We start from the raw sequence: 22,236 nt of genomic DNA, 5'->3' as shown, positions 1-22,236 counted from the left end.
TCGGGAGGCAGAGGATGGAGCATTGCCATAAGTTCAAGGCCACCCTGAGACTCCATAGTGAATTCCAGGTCAGCCTGGGCTAGAGTGAGACCCTATCTCGAAAAACCGAAACAAAATAAAATAAAATAAAATAAAATAAAATAAAATAAAATAAAATAAAAACAAATAAATAGATAAATAAAAATGTTTACTGATAGAAAAGTTCTCCCTCCCTCTTTCCCCTCCCCTTTCTGCTCCATTCCTTCCTTCTCCCACAATAGGGAGAATAGGGAGATGATCCCCTTTTTGTTATTTTTAGAATGTCCCTCCCATTTCCCTTCCTTGTCTTTATTGGTCTTCAGGGAATGCAGGCTCTTTGCTGTGCTGTTTTTGAGCTAGATCCCCTACCTTAGTCCATGCCCTGCCTTGCTTTACACTCGAGTCAGTGGGAGGGCAGGATCTGGGCCTGGCAGCTGGATTTGATATTATCTTGAGAAAATGGAAGCCACACCTGGGGGAGATCTTAGCCTGGCAGCCAGACCTGAGTCATCCTGCCCTTTTAGGGTGCCTGCCATTTGGATTACTCAGGGGCTATTGGTCTCAGTTCCACACAGAAAGAACTGGGTAGCCACACTTACTGAAAAATGAATCACACACAGGATCCTTACCCAGGACCTATAGGAAACTTTGATCTATGAGCCAGACTCAGTTTGGTGGGAGGAGTCAGTTCTTCATTTCCCAATTAACTTTGGATAAACCACCTCACCTTGCTAGACTCAACATTTTTCAAAAAAAAATATTTATTTATTTGAGAGAGAGAGAGGGAGGGAGGGAGGGAGGGAGGCGGAGAGAGAATGGGCACACCAGGGCCTCTAGCCACTGAAAATGAACTTCAGACTCATGCACCACCTTGTGCATCTGGCTTATGTGGGTACTGGGGAGTTGAACCTGGGTCCTTAGGCTTCACAGGCAAGTGCCTTAACCACTAAGCAATCTCTTCAGCCCTCAACATTTTTTCTAAATATTTTTTTTTTTGAGGCAGGGTCTCATTCCAGCCCAGGTTGACCTAGAACTCACTCTGTAGGTCCAGGGTGGTCTCGAACTCATGGTGATCCTACTTCCTCAGCCTCCTGAGTGCTGGGATTAAAGGCATGTGCCACCAGGCCCAACTGCATTTTTTTTTTTTTTCGTGGTAGGGTCTCACTCTAGCTCAGGCTGACCTGGAAATGACTATATAGTCTCAGGGTGGCCTCGAACTCATGGTAATCCTCCTACCTTTGCCTCCCAAGTGCTGTGATTAAAAGCATGCGACCCCACGCCCGGCATTTTTTATTTATTTGCACGTGTGTGCCGTTGTGCTCGGGCCTCTTGTTGCATTGCAAACACCGGATGCTTTTGCTACCTTTGGTACAGTTTACATGGGTGGATTGGGATTGAACTGTAGACTTGCAAGAAAGTGCTTTTAACTTCTGAATAATTGTCTTGTCAATTCGTAGTTGGGTGACCATGGGCAAATCACTTACACCTCTGCCTTCCCTTTCTCCCTATAAATGATAATGACACTCTGAGACAAAAGGATTAGAACGTGGAATTGAGCGGTACTACCATTGTCACCACCACCACCGCCAGGAATAAGGGTAATTAATAAGGCCTAATAAGAATTAGAATGAAAGTTAGGACTGTCAATGATTGGAGAGATTAACCGAAGTTTTGTGCGGTGACACACCTGTATTCTTAGCACAGGAGGTGGAAGCAGGAGGATTAGAAACTTAACATCACTCTTGACTACATAGCAAGTTCGAGGCCAGCCTGGGCTTATGAGGTCCAGCCTGTCCCCACAACCACGCTTAGATTGCCCTGATAATTGCCATGAAATGTGCAGGGAAGAACGACACTTAGTGAGTTCAAAGTCTAAGGCCAGGGAAGAGGGACCTTATCTAGTTAATTACTGGTCCTCAGTGCCCTCAACAACTTGCTCACTGCAAGAACCAGGATGCCACAGTCGACACTGAGAATTAAGGTCCCAGACTTTAGTGACTTAACTGCACGTGGCCTGAGTGACGCCAGGCAGGTTGTCCGCGAGCGTGGCGCTAAACCCCGCCCGCGCCGCAGCCGCCCGACCAGAGAGCGCGAATAGGAAACAACCTGTCCGAGAAACAAAGAACCAGGGCGCAGGCTGGCGGCGGGCCGGGGGCGGCGCGCGCAGGCACGCACGCTCCGAGCGGCACCGGGCGCCCAACTCGGCGGACGGGCGCAGCCGGCGAGCGGCGCGTGCGCGGTGAGTCCGCCCGGCCCGGGGGGGGGGGGGGGGGGGGCGGGGGTCGCGGTGGCGAGCTGACCGCGGGGGGCGGGCGACGGAGACTCGCTCCCGAGCCAGCGGGAGGTCCCGAGCCCCAGGGGCGTGCGGACCACCTGATCCTTGCGGCTCAACAGGGTCCTTTTCCAGGTGGGAAACGGCTACAACAAAATAAGGATTATTCGTAGTCTGGCTTTTATTTTATCTATTTTTATCTCGTTGCCTGTGTAGAATGTGAGGAGGCTTTTCATAAGAATTCCTGTGTTAAAAAAAAAAAAAAGGCAAACAGCCCGGTGTGGTGGCGCACGCCTTTAATCCCAGCACTCGGGGCTGGGGGGCAGAGGTAGGAGGATCGCTGTGAGTTCGAAGCTACCCTGAGACTACATAGTACGTTCTAGGTCAGCCTGGGCTACATCGAGACCCTAATTTAACAGCAAAACAATGGAAAGATTAAAAAAAAAAAAGAGTAATGAGTCCTTGCTGAGGAATTATAATTATGAATGCACCGTCTAGGCCAGGGGAGAAGGAAGGAGACATCCGAGATTAAGCCGCGAGTTGGCCACGGGCCGTAGAAAAGTGGGACCAGGACTGTCCCGAAGGCAGCTCTGCGGCTTCTGCGTGCTGGGCAGGGGCCGGCGGCGGAGCGCTCGGCGGCTCGGGCCCTGGGCCCCGTGGGAGTCCCCCAAGGAGGGTCTGCAGCGTCTCGTGCAAACTTCGGGTTTGGCCTGGGCAGTGCTGGCACCATGCCTCAGAGCGGCTTACCTGCTCCGGCGAGCGGAGCGACCGCGTGCAGGCGTGGGCAGCGTCCTGATGCTGCTGGCTGTGTGATCCAGGATGCGTGGTTTTGGGACATTTTCTCTGGTATGGACTCCAGGGACAGTCTCCATTCTTACGTCCCCGTTCCCAAAAGAGAATTCACACCGACATAGAAGTAGTAGAACAAGCAGTTAGGAGTTAATGTGAGAAAGCAAGGATGCAGGCCTCTCCCTTTTTAGAGAGCAGCAGGGCACTGATCTTGGCGGGCGGCGGGGGTTTACAGTCTTCTTTTCCCTACTTTCTCCTCTCCAGTGCCTCTCCCAAGGTGGGCCATTCTAGAAAAGGGGCGTGCTTTGTCCGGAAGCCCATTTTTACCCAGAATTCAGTCTGCTTTAGACAGATATGTAACATGCAAGACTGAATATAGAGGTTTAAGCATCCCTAAACTTGTAAAAATTGCTAAGGGAAAGGGGAACACCCCTTGGCACATTCTCCTCTATTGGCTAAAATCGACCACCACAAATTACTGTTTAATCAGCCACTACTATTACCTTTGCGGTCTGCCTGCAGGCCCTGAGCTGCTTCATCTAGAGTGACCAGTTCTTTTTTTTTTTTTTTGGAATTTTAACAAAATTTATTTATTTATCTATTTATTTGACAGAGAAGGAGGGAGGGAGAGAGATTGAAAATGGGCGAACCACTGCAAATGACACTTGCGCCCCCTTGTGCTCACGTGGGTCCTGGGGAATCGAACTTGGGTCCTTTGGCTTTGCAGGCAAGCACCTTAACTGCTAGGCCATCCCTCCAGCCCTCCAATTCCTTTATTTTTTAAAATTTGTTTATTTGAAAGAGAGAGAGAGAAAGAGGCAGAGTATGGGCGGCAGGGCCTTCTGCCACTAAAAATGAACTCCAGACACATACTGGCTTTACATGGGTATTGGGGAATCGAACCCAGGTCATCAGGCTTTGCAAGCAAGCTCCTTTAACCGCTGAGGCCATCTCTACAGCCCCTGAAGTGACCTTTCTGTTCTGTTTTGGGGCCCTGTTGGTCAGTCTCTCCTAGAGTAACCTCTTGTCTAACAGATTGACCTCTTCAAGGTCCAACTTTATTTCTGAAATAGAGATGGAACATTCTACTTCACTCTCTGGGTTGTTGTGAATGAGTGTGAAGCCGCGCACTGGTCACAGTGGGTGCCCACTGAGAGAGCTGCTCTGCATAGCCTAGGCAAACAGTGGTGCCAGGTAGGAAGGGTGACAACCTGGAAGAAATAGGACTGCGTACAAAGTAATATAAAATTAAAAATTGTAAACACCAACTTTAAGTTATCCCCAACATGACTGGCAAAGCCATGACACATACCTTGGCTGTAGTCTCCTAAACAAAGGTGCCACTCAGTCTTTGACCCAAGGTCAAGTCTAAAAGAGGAAGCTACTAGATATTCTAATGAGGATGGTTCCTAGCTTTCTCTTGCCTCTTTTAAATGGAGCAAGCACCATATGGTTTATTTTATTTTTTTGAGGTATGGTCTCACTTTAGCTCAGGCTGACCTGGAATTCACTATGTAGCCTCAGGGTGACCTGAATTCATTGCAATCCTCCTACCTCTGCCTCCAGAGTGCTGAGATGAAAGGTGTGTGCCATCATGCCTGGCATTTTTTTTTTAACTTCCATTTTTCAAGGTAAGGTCATGCACTATCCCGGGCTGACTTACATTTCACTATGTAGTCTCATGGTGGCCTTGAACTCACAGTGATCCTCCTACTTTTGCCTCCCAAGTGCTGGGATTAAAGGCCTGGGTTATTTTGGGGGGGGGGGTCAATTTTAATTTTAAGTTTTTTTTCTTTTCACAATTTTTATTAACATTTTCCATGATTATAAAAAATATCCCATGGTAATACCCTCCCTGGTTTGTTTTTAAATGAGAGGAAGAGGACTAAACTTGGATGTGGATAACCATCAGTCTTGCCCAGTAGCAAAGGCTCATTGCATTTCTGCCAGGGCACAGGAGTTGCCCACAGCTGGCTCATATCCCTGTTGGTCAGCAGATTACTGTGGTAAACAGTGCCTCAGTTGATTCTGCTCTAGATCAGATGAATGGCCTTTTTATTTAGCTACTAAGAAGGGTGCATCTGAGGGCTGTCACTGAAGCAACATGGCATTTGTCAAGCTTGACTGTCCCCAGCCTAGTTCTTGTTTATTGACAGGCTTGAGAACTTTACATCTTGGATCTATAGTTGTGAGGACAGGGTCTGGCAGGCCCACTGACTTATAAAAAGAACTGCTTTTAAAAATACTATGTTGTGGGCTGGAGGGATGGCTTAGTGGTTAAGGCATTTGCCTGCACATTCAAAGGACCCAGGTTTGATTCCCCAGGACCCACATTAGCCTGATGCACAATGTGGCGCATGTGTCTAGAGTTCATTGCAGTGGCCACAGGCCCTGGTGCGCCCGTTCTCTCTCTCTTTCCCTCTTTCTGTGTCATATATAAAGATAAATGAATAATAAAAAAAAAAAATACTGGAGCCAGGCGTGTTGGCACATGCCTTTAATCCCAGTACTTGGGAGGCAGAGGTAGGAGGATTACCACCACCCTGAGGCTACATCATGAATTCCAGGTCAGCCTGAGCTAGAGTGAGACCCTACCTCAACACGCCCCCCCCCCCCAGAAACCCTACATTGGAAAAAAAATACTTCCGGGCATGGTTTCACATGCCTTTAATCTCAGCACTTGGGAGGCAAAGGTAGGAGGATTGCTGTGAGTTCAAGCCCACCCTGAGATTACATAGTGCATTCCATGTCAGCCTGGGTTAGAGTGCGACCCTACCTCGAAAAACCAAAAACAAAAACCAAAACAAAAAAACAAAACAAAACCTGTGTTGTGAGCTGGAAAGATGACTTAGCTATTAAGGCACCTAACAGCAAAGCCAAAGGACCTAGATTAAATTCCCCAGGACCCATGTAAGCCAGATGCACGAGGATGTCTGGAGTTCGTTGCAGGGGGTAGAGGCTCTGGCATGCCCATTCTTTCTCTATCTGCCTCTCTGTATCTCTCAAATTAAATGTAAACTAACACTGTGTTGATTGCATGAGAAGGGTGAGTCATTTTCTTCAGTGGTATAGCCACTGCTAAATTGCCCTTGTTCCAGTAAATAATTCTCCATCCTTGCTCATGTAAGCAACCTTAATCCAAGGCAGTGACACACGCACATGTAGAATGGGGACTAATTGGGAAGAAGAAAGTGTCCAGCAGGAGTGGGAGGGGGATAAGACCAATGAGAGGTGAGTATGATCAAACTGCATTATATCCATGTGAAATTGTAAAGAAATAATTAGTTAAAAAAATCACACAAAGCTGGGTGTGGTGGCACACTTGGGAGGCAGTGGTAGGGGGATCACTGTGAGTTCAAGACCACCCTGAGACTACATAGTGAATCCTAGGTCAGCCTGACCTAGAGTGAGACTGTACCTCAAAACAAAGCAAAACAAAACAAAACAAAACAAAACAAAACAAAACAAAACAAAACAAAATGAAACAAACAAACAAAAAATACCAAAAAAGGCACACATGTCTGGAGAGATGGCTTAGTGGCTAAGGTGTTTGTCTGCAAAGCCAAAGGACTCAGGTTCGATTCTCCAGCTGGAGTTTGTTTGCAGTGGTAGCAGCCCTGGCGTGCCTGTTCTTTCTCCATATGCCTCCTTCTTTCTCTCAAATAAATAAAGAAAACATTTTAAAAATCACACAAATACTATGCCGTCTCCTTTTTCTACCTTTTCTAGTCTTCTAAATTGAGCAAGGGAAATATGGTTAAGGGTAAATAGCTGCTGGGTTAATACACATACTGCCTGTCTGGTGGGTTACAGTTCTCTACATGTAGTTAGTTATGAAGGGAAGAAGTCGTACTGTATGTGTGTGTGTGTGTGTGTGTGTGTGTGTGTGTGTGTGTGTGTGAGAGAGAGAGAGAGAGAGAGAGAGAGGGGTATTCTTGCATTCTTTCTACTTTGCTCTCTATTCATTCATTTGTCAACCAAAGGGTCCTTTTACTTTAACCCTGGTGACTTTGGCAGGTTGCTTCCTTCCAGGCTCTGTGATCTATTTTTGTTTAGATTTTTTTTTTCTAATTTGGCCTTTAGGTTTCAAACTGTAGGTGCTCTAAAGAGGATTGCTGGCGTTTATGATCAAATGAGGATAGCTGTGTAGCCCCTCTGTGTTCTTCCCTCCATCCCACTTCCTTGTAGAGTAGAATTTCTCAAGAAATAGTTTACATACCTTTTGAAAATATTTCTTTAGCTTTTTTGGTTTAAAAACATTTATTTGTATGTGTGTATGTGAACCAGGTCTCTTGCCACTGCAAACAGATGTGCCCCTTTTTGTGTCTGCATTTACATGGATGCTGGGGAAATGAACCTGGCCTAGAAGGCTTTTCAAGCAAGCTCCTTTAACTGCTGAGCTCTCTCCTCAGCCCTGATTTATAAACTGTTCATATTTGGATTTCTTAGAGGTTGTTGAAATGCCATCCCAAGCCACTGAGTCAGAATCTTTAAGAATAGGGCAAGAATTTCCATGCTTGGTATGTATGTGTTCCTGAAGATTCTTAATATGCACATGATTACTTGTGTGCTGTGGAATAGGGGCTAGTATGGAGGCCTGTGACCTCTTCTCTATACCTTCTGTGTTGTTTGTCTAGTTGTATATTGAGCAAGAGCCTCTTTCATAACTGAAGTACATTAAAAAATATATGGGTGGCAAATAAGCACTTGAAAAAGGTACTTCAGATCATTAACAGGGAAGTGCAAATTAAATCCACATAAGGAATTCTCAGGCCACTTGGGATGGCTCGGGTGTATGGCTGACTGTACCAAGGGTTGAGCGGGAGGCCGAGGACCTCCTACACTGCTGGTGGGGGTGTCAACTCACAGGACTACTTTTACAAAGTGCTTAGCATTTCCTTGTAAGTTAACTAATGTCCTGTAGCCCAGATTTCCATTTCTGGGTCTAGCTTTTTTGAAATAATGAAACAGGAAATAGTCAGCTGTTACTCAATGTGTTGATAAACAAACTGATGGATAAACATACAACATATGTAGTTGTAGCATATGAGTTTGAGGCCCTGAGACTACGTAGTGAATTCCAGGTCAGCCTGGGCTAGAGAGAGATCTTACCATGAAAAACAAACAAAAAACATCTAAAGAGGATTTATATTCCTTTTCTGACCTTAAACTTTTTTTTTTTTTTTTTGAGGAAGGGTTTCACTCTAGCCCAGGCCTCGAACTCATGGCAATCCTCTTACCTCTGCCTCCCAAGTGCTGGGATTAAAGGTGTGCACTACCACGCCCAGCTTGACCTTAAACATTTTGATGTCTTCCAAGCAAAACCAAAGAGTTGTATAAGGCCATAATAGTCTAACTTCCAACAGTTTAATTAGTAACTTGGCTATGATTCTTTGCATTCATTTACATTGTTATTCAATTAATTAAGCACCTATTATGTGCTGAATCTAGAGTAGACACTAGATAGTAAACTGATGAAAAACACGGGGGGGGGGGGAGTTGGAGAGATGGTTTAGCAGTTAAGGTGCTTGCCTGCAAAGCCAAATGACCTCGGTGTGATTCTCCAGGACCCATATAAACCAGATGTAGAAGGTGGCACATGCATCTGGAGTTTGTTTGCAGTGGTTGGAAGCCCTGGCCTGCCCATTCTTTCTCTGTCTCTCTCTGCCTCTTTCTCTCTCTCAAATAAATAAATAAAAATTAAAAATAAAAAAAAATGAAGATAGTCATGGGGATGTAGTTCAGTGGTAGAGCCCTTGCTTAATATGTTCAAGGATCTAGGTTTTCTCTCTGGAACCACAAAAACAAAATAACAAGAATAAGACATGATTACTGTCCTTATGGAGTTTATATTCTCCTGAGTGAACAACTGAAAAGTAAAATAAATAGAATAGCAAAATAATTATTAGAGGACAGGAATCATCTTTGAAAGGGATGGAAGTCAAGAAAAACTGGTCTAGGTTTTAAGTAGAGAAATAAGGTGACCAATTTCATGATTTTCTGTTTTCGAGGGGATAACCCAGGTCTTTGCACATAGTAAGCATGAAGTCTACCACAGAGTTACACTTCAATCCTCACGGTTCCAAGGCCACTGTGCTCCGGTATGGCACATCCAGTGAGGAGGTCATCGTACAGGAGGAAGGTACTCAGGTATTATTTGACATAAAAAGCACTAGAAGAATTAGTAGGTGTTTTCATACAGCAGGGCACTGGAAGAATTAGTGGGTTTTTCCATATAGCAGGGCAGAGCCCAGAGGTTAGCATTGACCAAGGTCTCATGAATTTAGTCATTTTGTCAGTTTTTTTTAAATATATTTTTAAAATTATTTATTTATTTGAGAGTGACAGACACAGAGAGAAAGACAGATAGAGGGAGAGAGAGAGAATGGGCGCGCCAGGGCTTCCAGCCTCTGCAAACGAACTCCAGACGTGTGCGCCCCCTTGTGCATCTGGCTAACGTGGGACCTGGGGAACCGAGCCTCAAACCGGGGTCCTTAGGCTTCACAGGCAAGCGCTTAACCGCTAAGCCATCTCTCCAGCCCTATTTTGTCAGTTTTTAATGCATATCAATGTCTGTCACTTCCCTCTCCCCCAGCCTCTACCACCACATTTTTTTTTTTCAAGGTAAGGTCTCACCCTGGTCCAGGCTGACCTAGAATTCACTGTGTAGTCTCAGGGTGGCCTCAAACTCATGGTGATCCTCCTACTTCTGCCTCCCTAGTGCTGCGATTAAAGGCGTGCACCACCACCACCACATCTTAATCCTTATTTCTAAAGATGTCCTGAGAGAATACAAGATCTTGCTGGACGAGATATGCTAGACTACATTCCTTTGATCTGCCCATGCAGTTAGCTTTCAGTAAGGGAATGAGGATACTCTGGCAAGACCTGCTTTTTTTTTTTTTGATTTTTTTTTTTTAATTAACCTGTGCTGTGGTGTTTCCTTTTCCAAGGGCTAACAAACAATTTGTTTTAATCGAGTGGCAGAAACCCAACTTAGTATACCTTAGGCCAAGGAATAGGTGGAGAATAAAAAATGTATTAGTTTACATGACAACAAAACCCAAAGGGAATCAGCCTTCATCATGGCTGGATTGAGTCACATACTCAGCCTTAGTCTCAGTTCTATTTCTAAGCATTGGCTGCATTTTCAAGTTCTGGTGCCTAGTTCTTTTTCCAAATATGTGTTTGTGTGTATGTGTGTGTGTGTGTATGAAATTTCTTTGCAAGCGCGCATACACACACACCCAGAATGGGTGGGTCAGGGCCTCTGGCTGCTGCAAATGAACTCCCAGATGCACCACTGCATCTGGTTTTACCTGGATACTGGAAAATTGAACCTGAGTCCTTGGGCATTGCAGGCAAGCACCTTTTAGCTGTTGAGCCGTCTCTCCCGTGCTCCCCTTTGTTTTTGAAGCAGGGTCTCACTCTAGCCCTGGCTGAACTGGAACTCACTCTGTAGGCCAAGGTGGCTTTCAAACTCATGGTAATCCTCCTACCTCAAGCTCCCAAGTGCTGGGATTAAAGGCATGTGCCATCATGCCCAACTGTCTTTCTTCTTATTGATGAAGAAGACTATTATTGTGGTTAGTTAGTCTTACCATCTGATTGAATTTGATTGGCTGTATCTAATCTAAATCAGCCAAGTGACCTTAGTCAACTTCGCTTCCACCTGATCAGTGATCATACTAGCTTTTCCAGTTTAACAAAAATAGTTACAATGAAACAACAGCTCCTATTTTCCAGAGCTTATCATGTACCGGACACTATGCTGCACATTGTGTATAGATCCCCTTATAAAATCTTATAAGAACCCCTATAAGGAAGGTTAGATAAATATCCTAAGCAAGCTAGTCAGTGGTTGCAGAATAAATTTGAATAAGCAGCTAGGTGTGTCAGTGTGTTTATAAGCCCAGCACATGGGGAGGCAGAGGCCAAAGAACCAGGAGTTCAAGGTCATCCTTGGCTACATATTGAGTGTGATGACAACCCTGTCTACATGAGACCTGCCTAAAAAATTTATTTTAGGCCAGACATGGTGGTACACACCTTTAATTTCAGCACTTGGGAGGCAGAGGTAAGAGAATTGCTGTGAGTTTGAGGTCACCCTGAGACTACATAGTGAATTCCAAAAAATTTTTTTAAAATTTTTATTTATTTGCAATCAGAGATACAGGGGGGGGGGTGCATGGAGGGAGGGAGGGAGGGCAAGAGGGAGAGCACAAGCAAACACAAGAGGACCTCTAGCCACTGCAAACAAATTCCACATATCTGTGCCACTTTGTGCATCTGGTTTATGTGGGTATTGGGGAATCAAACGTGGGTCAGCACTCTGGTGGCAACATCTTTAACCACAGAGCCAAATCTCCAACCCTGCCCCCCTTTTTTTGAGAATTTGAAATAAGATTCTTCTGGCTGTGGAATTTGGGCTTTTAACCTTCATAGCACCTCTCACAGCCACCTTTTAGGACCAAGAAGAGGAGAGCAGAGCCATTCAAATAGTGTGCATGTCCTTTGGTTTTGAATGAATGAATCTGAAAAATATACTTGAGGGCTGGAGAGATGGTTTAGTGGTTAAGGTGCTTGCTTACGAAGCCTGAGGACCCAGGTTCAATTTCCCAGTACCCATGTAGGCCAGATGCACAAGGGGACACATGTGTTTGGAGTTTGTTTGCTGCAGTTGGAGGCCCTGGGAGCCCGTTCTCTCTCTTTCTCTATCTGCCTAGCTCTCTTTTTTTCTCAAATAAAATAAATAACATACATTAATTAAAAAATAAATATACTTGGTAATGCCGGGTATGGTGGCTCATGCCTTTAATTCCAGCACTTAGGCGGCAAAGGTAGAAAGATTGCCATGAGTTCAAGGCTACCCTGAGACTACATAGTGAATTCCAGCCTGGGCTTGAGTGAGACACTAACCTTGAAAAACCAAATATATATACTTGGTAGTCATAGTAGGAACAGGGCTTTGGAAGAAAGCCCTATAGTTTTGTCAGCCGCAGATGCTTCTGAGTTTTAAAGTTCTGGAAATTATTTATGTATGTAAAGGCCACAGGCTGACATCAGGGGTTTTCCTCAGTTGTGATCCTTATTTATTTTTTTTTTGAGGTAAGGTTTCACCCTAGTCCAGGCTGACCTGGAATTCACTATGTAGTCTCAGGGTGGCCTCGAACTCAGTGATCCTCCTACCTCTGCCTCCCGAGTGCTGGGATTAAATGTGTGAGCCACCACACCTGGTTTGTTATTTTTTTTTAAAATACTTTATTTATTTACTTATTGGACAGAAAGAGAGGGAGGAAGGGAGAGAGAAAGAAAGAATGAGTACACCTGAGCTTTCCAGCCACTGCAACCAAACTCCAGATGCATAAGTACCTCTAAACACATGGACGTCTACATGAATACATACACAAAAAGATGATTAAAAATTTTTTATTTTAGAATATTTTATTTATTTATTGGAGAGAGAGAGAAAGAGGGAGGGAAAGAGAGCTAGAGGGGAGAGAGAGAGAGAGAGTGAGAGAGTGAGCGAGCGCACACCAGGGCCTCCAACCATAGCAAAGGAACTCCAGGCACATGCACCACCTTGTGCATCTGGCTTAGATGGGTACTGGGGAATCAAACCTGGGTCCTTTGGCTTTGTAGGCAAGTGCCTTACTAAGCCATCTCACCAGCCCAAATTATCTTTAAATTTTTTAAAATTAATTAATTTATTTGAGAGGGAGAAAGAGAATGGGCTTGCTAGGACCTTTAGCCACTGCAAACGAACTCCAGACGCATGTGCCACTTTGTGCATCTGGCTTACATGGGTTCTAGGAAATTGAACCGAGGTCATTTGGCTTTGCAGGCAAATGCCTTAACCACTAAGCCATCTCTCCAGCACCCCCCCCCCCAATTATCTTTTTTTTTTTTTTGAGATAGGGGTTTACTCTAGCCCAGGCTGATCTGGAATTCACTATGTAGTCTCAGGGTGGCCTCGAACTCACAGTGATCCTCCTACCTCTGCCTCCCGAGTGCTGGGATTAATTGCATGCACTATCATGCCCCATTCCCAAAATTATCTTTTAGGGAGAGAGAAGTCTTGTCTCAAAAGAAAAAAATGGTAAAAAAAAAAAAAAAGTGCACCCTTCAATAGCTCAGCTGGTAGAGCGGAGGACTGTAGATGGACACACACTTGTGGACATCCTTAGGTCACTGGTTCGATTCTGGCTTGAAGGACGTACCTCCAGCTTTTGCCAGGCGTGGTGGCACATGCCTTTAATCCCAGCACTCGGGAGGCAGAGGTAGGAGGATCGCCGTGAGTTTGAGGCCACCCTGAGACTCCATAATGAATTCCAGGTCAGCCTGGGCTAGAGTGAGACCCTACCACAAAACAAAACAAAACAAAACAAAACAAAACAAAACAAAACAGAACAAAACAAAAATCCAAACAAGGGCTGAAGAGATTGCTTAGTGGTTCAGGTGCCTGCCTACAAATTGGCTATAGGCCCTAGCCTGCCCAGTACCTACAGATTCTCTCTAAATCAATCAATCAATCAATCAATCAATAAATAATTTAAAAAAAGGTCCAAAGAGGGCCAGGCATGGTGGCACACTCGTTTAGTCCCAGCAGTTGGGAGGCAAAGGTTTGCTGAGTTTGAGGCCAGCCTGAGACTACATAGTGAATTCCAGGTCAGTCTGGGCTACAGAGAGACCCTACCTCAAAAAACAAAAAAGCAAACAGAAAGCCTGAAAGACAAACAAACACAAAATGTCCAAAGAAGCTTGGCATGGTGGCCCACATCTTTAATCCTAGCACTTGGGAGGCAGAGGAGAGAGAGAAAAAAAAAGAGAATATGGGCACTCCAGGGCCTCTAGCCATTGCAAAGGGACTCCAGATGCATGCACTACTTTGTGTATATGGTCTACGTGGGTACTGAGGAATTGAACCTGAGTCCTTAGGCTTCACAGGCAAGCACCATAACTGCCCTGCTGTCTCCCCTGTCTTAAAATTTATAATAAATACATAAAAACAAATAAATAAATTATTTGAGCTGGGCATGGTGGCTCACGCCTTTAATCCCAGCACTCAGGAGGCAGAGGTGGTTGGGTCGCCATGAGTTCAAGGCCACCCTGAGAATACAGAGTGAATTCCAGGTCAGCCTGGGCTAGAGTGAGACCCTACCTCAAAAAATAAAACAAAAAAAATATTTATTTGAGAGAGAGAGAGAGAGAGAGAGAGAGAGAAAGAGATAGAGAGAGAGGAGAGCATGGGCATGCCAGGGCTTCCTGTCACAGCAAACAAATTCTAGAAGCTTTGCAAGTAAGTGCCTTTGGTTACTGAGCCATCTCCTCAGCTCTCTCTCTCTCTCTCTCTCTCTCTCTCAATTTGAGGTAGGGTCTCACTGTAGCCCAGGCTGACCTGGAACTCACTCTTTAGTCCCAGGCTGGCGTTGAATTTACAGTGACCCTCCTACCTCTTCCTCCCAAGTGTTGGGGTTAAAAGCATGTGCCACCACTCCCAGCTTCCCCAGTTCTTTTTTTAAGAGAGGGAGGGGATATGATGGAGTATGGATTTGTGAAGGGGAAAGTGGGGGAGGGGAGGGAATATTGTCTGTAAGTATGGCTGCTGTCAATAAAAAAAAGAGGGCTGGGCATGGTGGCGAACACCTTTAATCCCAGCACTCAGGAGGCAGAGGTAGGAGGATTGTCATAAATTTGAGGCCACCCTGAGACTACATAGTGAATTGAATTCTAGGTCAGCCTGAGCTAGAATGAAACCCTACCTCAGAAAAAAAAAAAAAAAGAAGACAGTTGATACCATTGGAAAGTTCCCCAAAATGATCTATATACATACATGATATATATGTGTGTGTGTGTATAATTTTTTGTTTGTTTGTTTGTTTTTTTGAAGTTGGGTTTCACTCTAGCTCTGGCTGACCTGGAATTTAGTATGTAATCTCAAGATGGCTTCAGTTTCACAGCAATCCTCCTACCTCTGCCTCCCAAGTGCTGAGATTAAAGATATGAGCCACCACACCCTGTCAAAAATATGTTTTAAATCCTCAGTTAAAAAATATTTTATTTATTTAGTTGATAGAGAAAAAGGCAGTGAGAAAGAAAGTGTATTATACAGAGAATAGAGAGAGAGAGAGAGAGAGAGAGAGAGAGAGGGAGGGAGGGAGGGAGAGAGAGAGGGAGGAAGGGAATGGGCATGTCAGGGTCTCCAGCAAATGAACTCCGGACACATGTGCCACCTTGTGCATCTGGTTTGCATGGTATTGATGAATCAAACTTGGGTCCTTAGGCTTCGCAGGCAAGCACCATAACCATTAAGCCATCTCTCCAGACTTCTTTATTTTTGTTTTTCACTTTTCTTTATTGACAACTTCCATACTTATAGACAATAAATGATGGTAATCCCCCCTTTCCCCTTCACACTCCATTCTCCATCATATCCCCTTCCCCTCTCAATCAGTCTCTTTTTTTATTTTGATATTATCATCTTTTCCTCCTATTATGATGGTCTTGTATAGGTAGTGTCAGGCACTGCGAGGTCATGGATATCCAGGCCATTTGTGTCTGGAAGAGTGCACTGTAAGCAGATCTACCCTTCCTTGGGCTCTAATATTCTTTCCACCACCTGAACCTTGGATGGTGTGATAAAGATGTTTCAGTGCTGAGCACTCCTCTGTCACTTCTTCTCAGCACTATAGTGTCTTCTGACTCATCCCAAGGTCACTGCCATCTGAAAAGAGAAGCTTCTCTAGCCAAAAGTGAGAATAGCATTAATATATTGGTATGAACATTAAGAGAAGTGCTTATCAGGCAGTTTTGGCCAGACACCTGTAGACATTACAACCCTAGGGCTCGTGACTTCCCCTGTCATAGTTTTTTAGTATCAGGGATTTATTCCCTCCTATGGAGTGGGCCTCCATTCCGATTAGAGAGAGATTGGTTTCTCCCCTAACAGACATAACACTATTGTACCAGTTGGCTCATTTGGCCTGGCTGGCCCAACTTAAGGCTTACAATGTCTACTGTTGTTTATCTCCACTGGTGACTCTTTCCCATGGAACTGCACGCAGTGTAGGTTTTTCCAGCTTTCTGTCATCTGGTCTGTACAGAGGAGGTTTTCAGCTCAGTGCCAGCAGGATTTCTCAGTGACCTTGCAGCTCAGGCATGTGGAATCTTCAGCAATAGGGTCTTGCCATCTATTCCTGGTGGGAAACCAAGAGCCTCAGCAATGTCCTGTAATGTTTTGGGGGCACTAGGGACCTCCCTGGCTACCAACACACTGGAAGGCATCCCATCCCTGTTACTGAAAATTTTCTAGTAACAATCTATGGCTTCTGGGTGTGCCATTGTCTAAACAATTAGGTTTCCATATGACTGTTCATACTCTCTTAGATTTTGATTGACCCTCCCTCCTCCTTTCCTTCACTCAGTCTCTTCCTCCGACCTCACTTAGGCCTCTCCACTCCCATTAACCTGTTCTTCTACTTACATATATAAATTACCATCCCCTTAAGTCCCCCCTCCCTCCTTATAAACCCCTTTCTAGCTTACTGGCCTCTGCTACCAAGTTTTTTTTTCAGCTCATATACAAGTTCTCCAGCCCTGTTATTTATTTATTTATTTATTTATTTATTTATTTTTCTTTTTTCTGAGGTAGGGTCTCATTCTAGCCAGGCTGACCTAGAATTCACTGTGTAGTCTCAGGGTGGCCTCGAACTCACAGTGATCCTCCTACCTCTGCCTCCTGAGTGCTGGGATTAAAGGCGTGTGCCACTAAGCCTGGCCAGCCCTCTGTTCTAATGTTTTTTAAAAAGTTATTTATTTATTTATTTATTTATGAGAGATATATAGAGAGTAAGAGACAGAATGCCAGGATCTCCAGCCACTGCAAACAAACTCCAGACACATGTGCCACCTTGATCATCTGGTTTATGTGGGTCTTGGGGAGTTAAACCTGGGTCCTTTGGCTTTGCAGGCAAGTGCCTTAACTGCTCAGCCATCTCTCCAGCCCTTTTTAAATTTTTTTGTTGACAATTTCCTTACATATAGACAATATATCATGGTCATAGTTCTCTTCCACTAGCCTTCCCTTTTCTTTCTCCTGGATCCCCCTTCCACCGAATCCCTTCTTCTTTCCAAAAAAACTTTCCTCTGTTTTGATGTACATATTCAATATTTTAACTTAAAAAAATTTTTTTTGAGGGAAACCCAATGGACTAGCCTTTTTTTATGAGAGAGAGAGAATGAATTGGTGCTCCAGGGCTTCCAGCCACTGTATCAAACTCCAGATGTGTGGCACCACCTTGTGTGCATGTGCGACACTGTGCATGTGTCACCCTGTGCATCTGGCTTAAGTGGAATCTGAGGCGTCACAGGCAAGTGCCTTAACTGCTAAGCCATCTCTCTAGCCCTTTAATATATTTTCTAAACACTATGTATGTTCTTTTTGGGGGAGAGAAGAGGGGCAGGTGCTGGAGTTGAGCCCAGAGCTCTGTGAGCGTACTGTCACTGGCCTACACTCCCAGCTCCAGATTTTGGCTCTTTAAATGCCTGTCACAAGACTTCAGTTCTTTTTCTAGCCCTGTCCAGGCACCTGACTTGCCTTATGGCAAGCCACGTGTTTCTGGAATGTGTCCTCTGAGACAAACCTCCTTCTCAGGCAGGGCAGGTCGAGGAAATGGAACAAGAGCACTCAGCCTGCTCTCCCAGGCTGTTCAGCTGTATTTATTCTGAGATTGTTACAGAGATAGTAGGGAATTTAAGTCATGTAGTATTTTGTTTGTATTATTATTGTTAATATTAGTAGCACTAATAGTACTATTATTTATTTGATAGTACTGGGGATGGGACTCAGGGCCTCCCCCATGCTGAGCAAGCTGTCTACTAATGAACTATTTTCAGCCTTATTTAATATTTTTTATTCTGAAATAATTCTTGCAAACATGAAGTTACAAGGATAGTCCAAAGAAGTCCTGTGTCCCCTCTCCCTCTGCTTTGCTAATGGTTATATCTCCTATCCAAGTACTAACCAGACCCAACCTTGCTTAGATTCTGAGGCAGACAAATCAGGTACATTCAGGGTAATATAGCCACGGACTCTAATGATTATATCTTATTTAGATAAGATACAACTTCAAAACCAGAAAATAGAGACTGGTATAATACATATGTGTAATTTTTCTATGCTGTTATATCTTATAGCAGACAGCTTCAGGTTCGCTGAGATGAACTTCCAAACCAGTCACAGTTATGGAGGAAGGAATATTTATTGAGGCTTACAGATCCAGGGGAAGTTCCATAATGGCAGAACTTGGCCCTCTCTTAAAGGACCATACAGAGAAAGAGAGAGGGAGGGACGGAGGCAGGGAGGGAGGCAGGGAGGAAGGGAGGACCACAAGCCACAAGCCATACCACACAGCGCACTTCAGGAACTCCAGGAGGAACTAAGGTACTTTGCATACCTTTAGATTGGAATTTCCAACTCACCACCACACCTTAAGATCCACCCAATTGATACCTCCTCCAGCCAGGTGGCTGCAGATCCAAATTACAAACTAATAAAACACTGAATATATTGGGGGTCATCTATTCAAACTTCCACATATCCAATGAGAAAGATTAGTGAAATTTTCACCACCATTAAGATAGATCCTTCTACCTCTGTAGAGCGCTCCCACAAGCTATCCACTTTATATCCTCCCAGAGTGCTCCAGCTCCATTCCTAACCAATCTGCTCCCTATCTCTGCTACTTCCTGTGTTATTAGATGGAATCACCCAGTATGCAACCTTTCTAGATTGTTTTTCAAACAACATAATTCCTTTTAGAGCCATCTAAGTTGTTGCTCTTTACCAGTACTTACCTACCTTCCTTTCTTCCTTCCTTCCTTCCTCCCTCCCTCCTTCCCTCCGTCCCTTCCTCCCTCCCTTCCTTCCTTTGTCTCCTCTCCTCTCCCTCTCTCTCTCTTTCTTTCTTTCCTTCCTGTTCTGAGTATTCAGTGGCATGGATGTATGAGATTGCTTACTCATCTGTTAAGAGTCATTTTTATTGTTTACAGGTATTGTGTATTGTAAATAAAACTTCTGTGAACATACATATATAAGTTTTTATATGGGTATAAGTGTTCTTTCCTGTGTTAGATGTTGTTGCAATCAGGTTCGCATTGCTGGCAAAAATCACCTAGCCAAGAGCAGCTTGTGGGAAAAAGAGGTTTATCTTGGCTTATAGATTCAAGGGGAAGTTCTATGATGGCAGGGGAAAATGATGGAATAAGCAGAGAGTGGACATCATCTCCTGGTCAACATTAGGTGGACAAAAGGAACAGGAGAGTGTGCCAAACACTGGCAAGGGGAAACTGGCTATAACACCCATCAGCCCACGCCCAACCATATACTCCTTCCAGGAGGTGTTAATTCCCAAATCTCCATCAGCTGGGAACCTAGCATTCAGAACCCCTAAGTTTGTGGGGGACACCTGAATCAAACCATCACAGATGCCTAGAGGTATGATAAGTGTGAGGTTTGGGGGTGACCAATACCACTCAAACTACCCTGAGGCAAAGATGGAAGCTTTTATTTGGGAAAAGCAAGAGCTGCCAGGGCTGACTCTCAAGAGCGGAGCTCAGCCAGCTTGAGTGTTCAGTAGTGGGCTCTATAGGTTTTTCTCAGTTGGGGGAAGGTGAGGAAGGAAAAAAAAAAAAACCCTCATCTGTTAAGTTGAATAGAAAAGTTCCTTTTGAGGACATCCTTACATTAACCATTTAAAATAGCTGGGGTGTGACAACAGAATAGTGACCATGGCCTGGGGCATTGTTAGGCAAGGAGGGATTTCTTAAGGAATGTGGATAATCTACTTCCTTATGCCTCTGTCACCATTCTGCTGATCATGGTGACTCCATCTTGGGAGCCCTTCCTGTCCTAACATAACTATGTTTTATTTTTTATTTATTTATTTTTAATTTTGTTTGTATACTTATTTATTTGAAAGCAATGGACACAGAGAAAGAGGCAGAGAGAGCAAGAGCGAGAGCGAGAGCGAGAGCGAGAGCGAGAGAGAGAGAGAGAGAGAGAGAGAGAATGGGCACGCCAGGGCCTCCGGCCACTGCAAACAAACTCCAGATGCATGCACCCCCTTGGGCATTTGGCTAACATGGGTCCTGGAGAATTGAGCCTCGAACTGGGGTCCTTAGGCTTCACAGGCAAGCACTTAACCACTAAACCCTGTTTTATTTTTTTAAATAATTAATTTATTTTTTATTAACAACTTCCATGATTGTAAACAATATCCCATGGTAATGCCCTCCCTCCTCCCATTTTCCCCTCTGAAACTCCATTCTCCATCATATCCTCTCCCCCTCTCAATCAGTCTCTCTTTATTTTGATATCATGATCTTTTCCTCCTATTCTGATGGTCTTGTGTAGGTAGTGTCAGGCACTGTGAGGTCATGGATACCAGGCCATTTTGTGTCTGAGGAGCATGTTGTAAGGAGTCCTACCCTTCCTTTTGCCCTTACATTCTTTCCGCCACCTCTTCCACAATTGACCCTGAGCCATGGAAGGTGTGATGGAGATATTTCAGTGCTGAGCTCTCCTGTCACTTCTCTCAGCACTGTGTTGCCTTCTGAGTCATCCCAGGGTCACTGACATCTGAAAAGAGAAGCTTCTGTAGCCAAAAGTGAGAGTAGCATTAAAATATGGGTATGAGCATTAAGAGAAGTGCTTACTGGGCAGTTTGGTGATCACAGTATATACATTTAGCCAGACAGCAGCAGACGTTATGCCCCTAGGACTCGTGACTACCCCTGTTGTAGGTTTTCAGTATCAGGGATGTATTCCCTCTCATGGAGCGGGCCTCCAGTCCAATTAGAGGACAGTTGGTTTCCACCATGACAGATATTTTTTATATTTTTATTTACTTACTTGAGAGAGAGAGAAAGACAGAGACAGAGACAGAGCACAGGCACACCAGAGCCTCTTGCTGTTGCAAATGAACTCCGGATACATGTGCCACTTTGTGGGCCTGGATTTATGTGAATAGTGGGACATTGAACCTGGGCCAGCAGGCTTTGCAAACAAGTGCCTTTAACCATGGAGAAATCTCTCCAGCCATCTTTCTTTTTGTTGTTGTTGTTTTGATTTTTTTTTTTTTTTTGAGTTAGGGTCTTTCTCTAGCCCATGCTAACCTGGCATTCACCATGTAGTCTCAGGTTGGCCTTGAACTCACAGCGATCCTCCTACCTCTGCTTCTTGAGTGCTGGAATTAAAGGTGTGTGCCACCATGCCTGGCATGAGATATGTGTGTGTGTGTGTGTGTGTGTGTGTGTGTGTGTGTGTGTGTATATATGTATATTTATTTATTTATTTTTTGAGGTAGGGTCTTGCTGTAGCCCAGGGTGACCTGGAATTGACTGTGTAGTCTCAGGGTGGCCTTGAATTTATGGCATCCCTCCTACCTCTTTCTCCCGAGTGCTGGCATTAAAGGTGTGCAGTACCACACCTGGCTTTCATGTTTCATTGTTTTAAAAATATTTTATTTATTATTATTTATTGAGAGTGAGAGAGGCAGAGAGAGAGAATGGTCGCACCAGGGCCTCTAGCCATTGCAAACAAACTCTAGACATGTGCACCACCTTGTGCAACTGGCTTTACATGAGTGCTGGGGAATTGAACCTAAGTCGTTTGGCTTTACCAACAAGTGCCTGACCTGCTAAGCCATCTCTTCAGCCCTTTCATGTTTCTTTCTTTCTTTTCTTTCTTTTTTTTTTTTGGTTTTTCGAGGTAGGGTCTCACTCTGGTCCAGGCTGACCTGGAATTAACTCTGTCATCTCAGGGTGGCCTTGAACTCATGGCAGTCCTCCTACCTCTGCCTCCCGAGTGCTGGGATTAAAGGCATGCTCCACCACACTTGGCTTCATGTTTCATTTTTAAAGAAACTACAAAGTCATGTTCCAGAGTGGCTGTAACCCACTGTATGTTCCCACCAGGAATGTATGAGAGACCCGGTTTTTTTACATCCTTGCCAGCATTTGGTATTATAGAAATTTGAGGGGAGAGGACTAAGTTTTATTGAGATATAATTCACCCATTTTCAGTTTATCAATCATGGCTTTTACATATATTTGCAGACCCATGTTACCATTACCACAATCAGTCAATTTAGAAAATT

General features: G+C 44.5%; 1 protein-coding gene and 1 non-coding gene across 5 annotated transcripts in view; both read left to right on the top strand.

Annotated features, from left to right (window-relative positions):
- The first annotated feature begins 2,219 nt into the window (after nucleotides 1-2,219).
- Nucleotides 2,220-22,236, top strand: part of Arhgef37 (Rho guanine nucleotide exchange factor 37) — a 102,909-nt gene continuing 82,892 nt past the window's right edge. For all 4 annotated transcript variants that reach the window (XM_045133087.1, XM_045133086.1, XM_045133085.1 and 1 more), the window contains exon 1: nucleotides 2,220-2,257. The gene's annotated coding sequence lies outside the window, so the exon portion shown is untranslated. The remainder of the gene's footprint in view (nucleotides 2,258-22,236) is intronic.
- On the top strand, nucleotides 13,202-13,294 carry Trnay-gua. Its single transcript has 2 exons — nucleotides 13,202-13,238; nucleotides 13,259-13,294. It is a non-coding gene; the product is annotated as a tRNA-Tyr (tRNA).

This window comes from Jaculus jaculus, chromosome 13, assembly GCF_020740685.1.
Source record: "Jaculus jaculus isolate mJacJac1 chromosome 13, mJacJac1.mat.Y.cur, whole genome shotgun sequence".
Classification (NCBI taxonomy): domain Eukaryota; kingdom Metazoa; phylum Chordata; class Mammalia; order Rodentia; family Dipodidae; genus Jaculus; species Jaculus jaculus.
The sequence above is the reverse complement of the archived record's forward strand: the minus strand, read 5'-3'. Positions and strand labels throughout refer to the sequence as shown.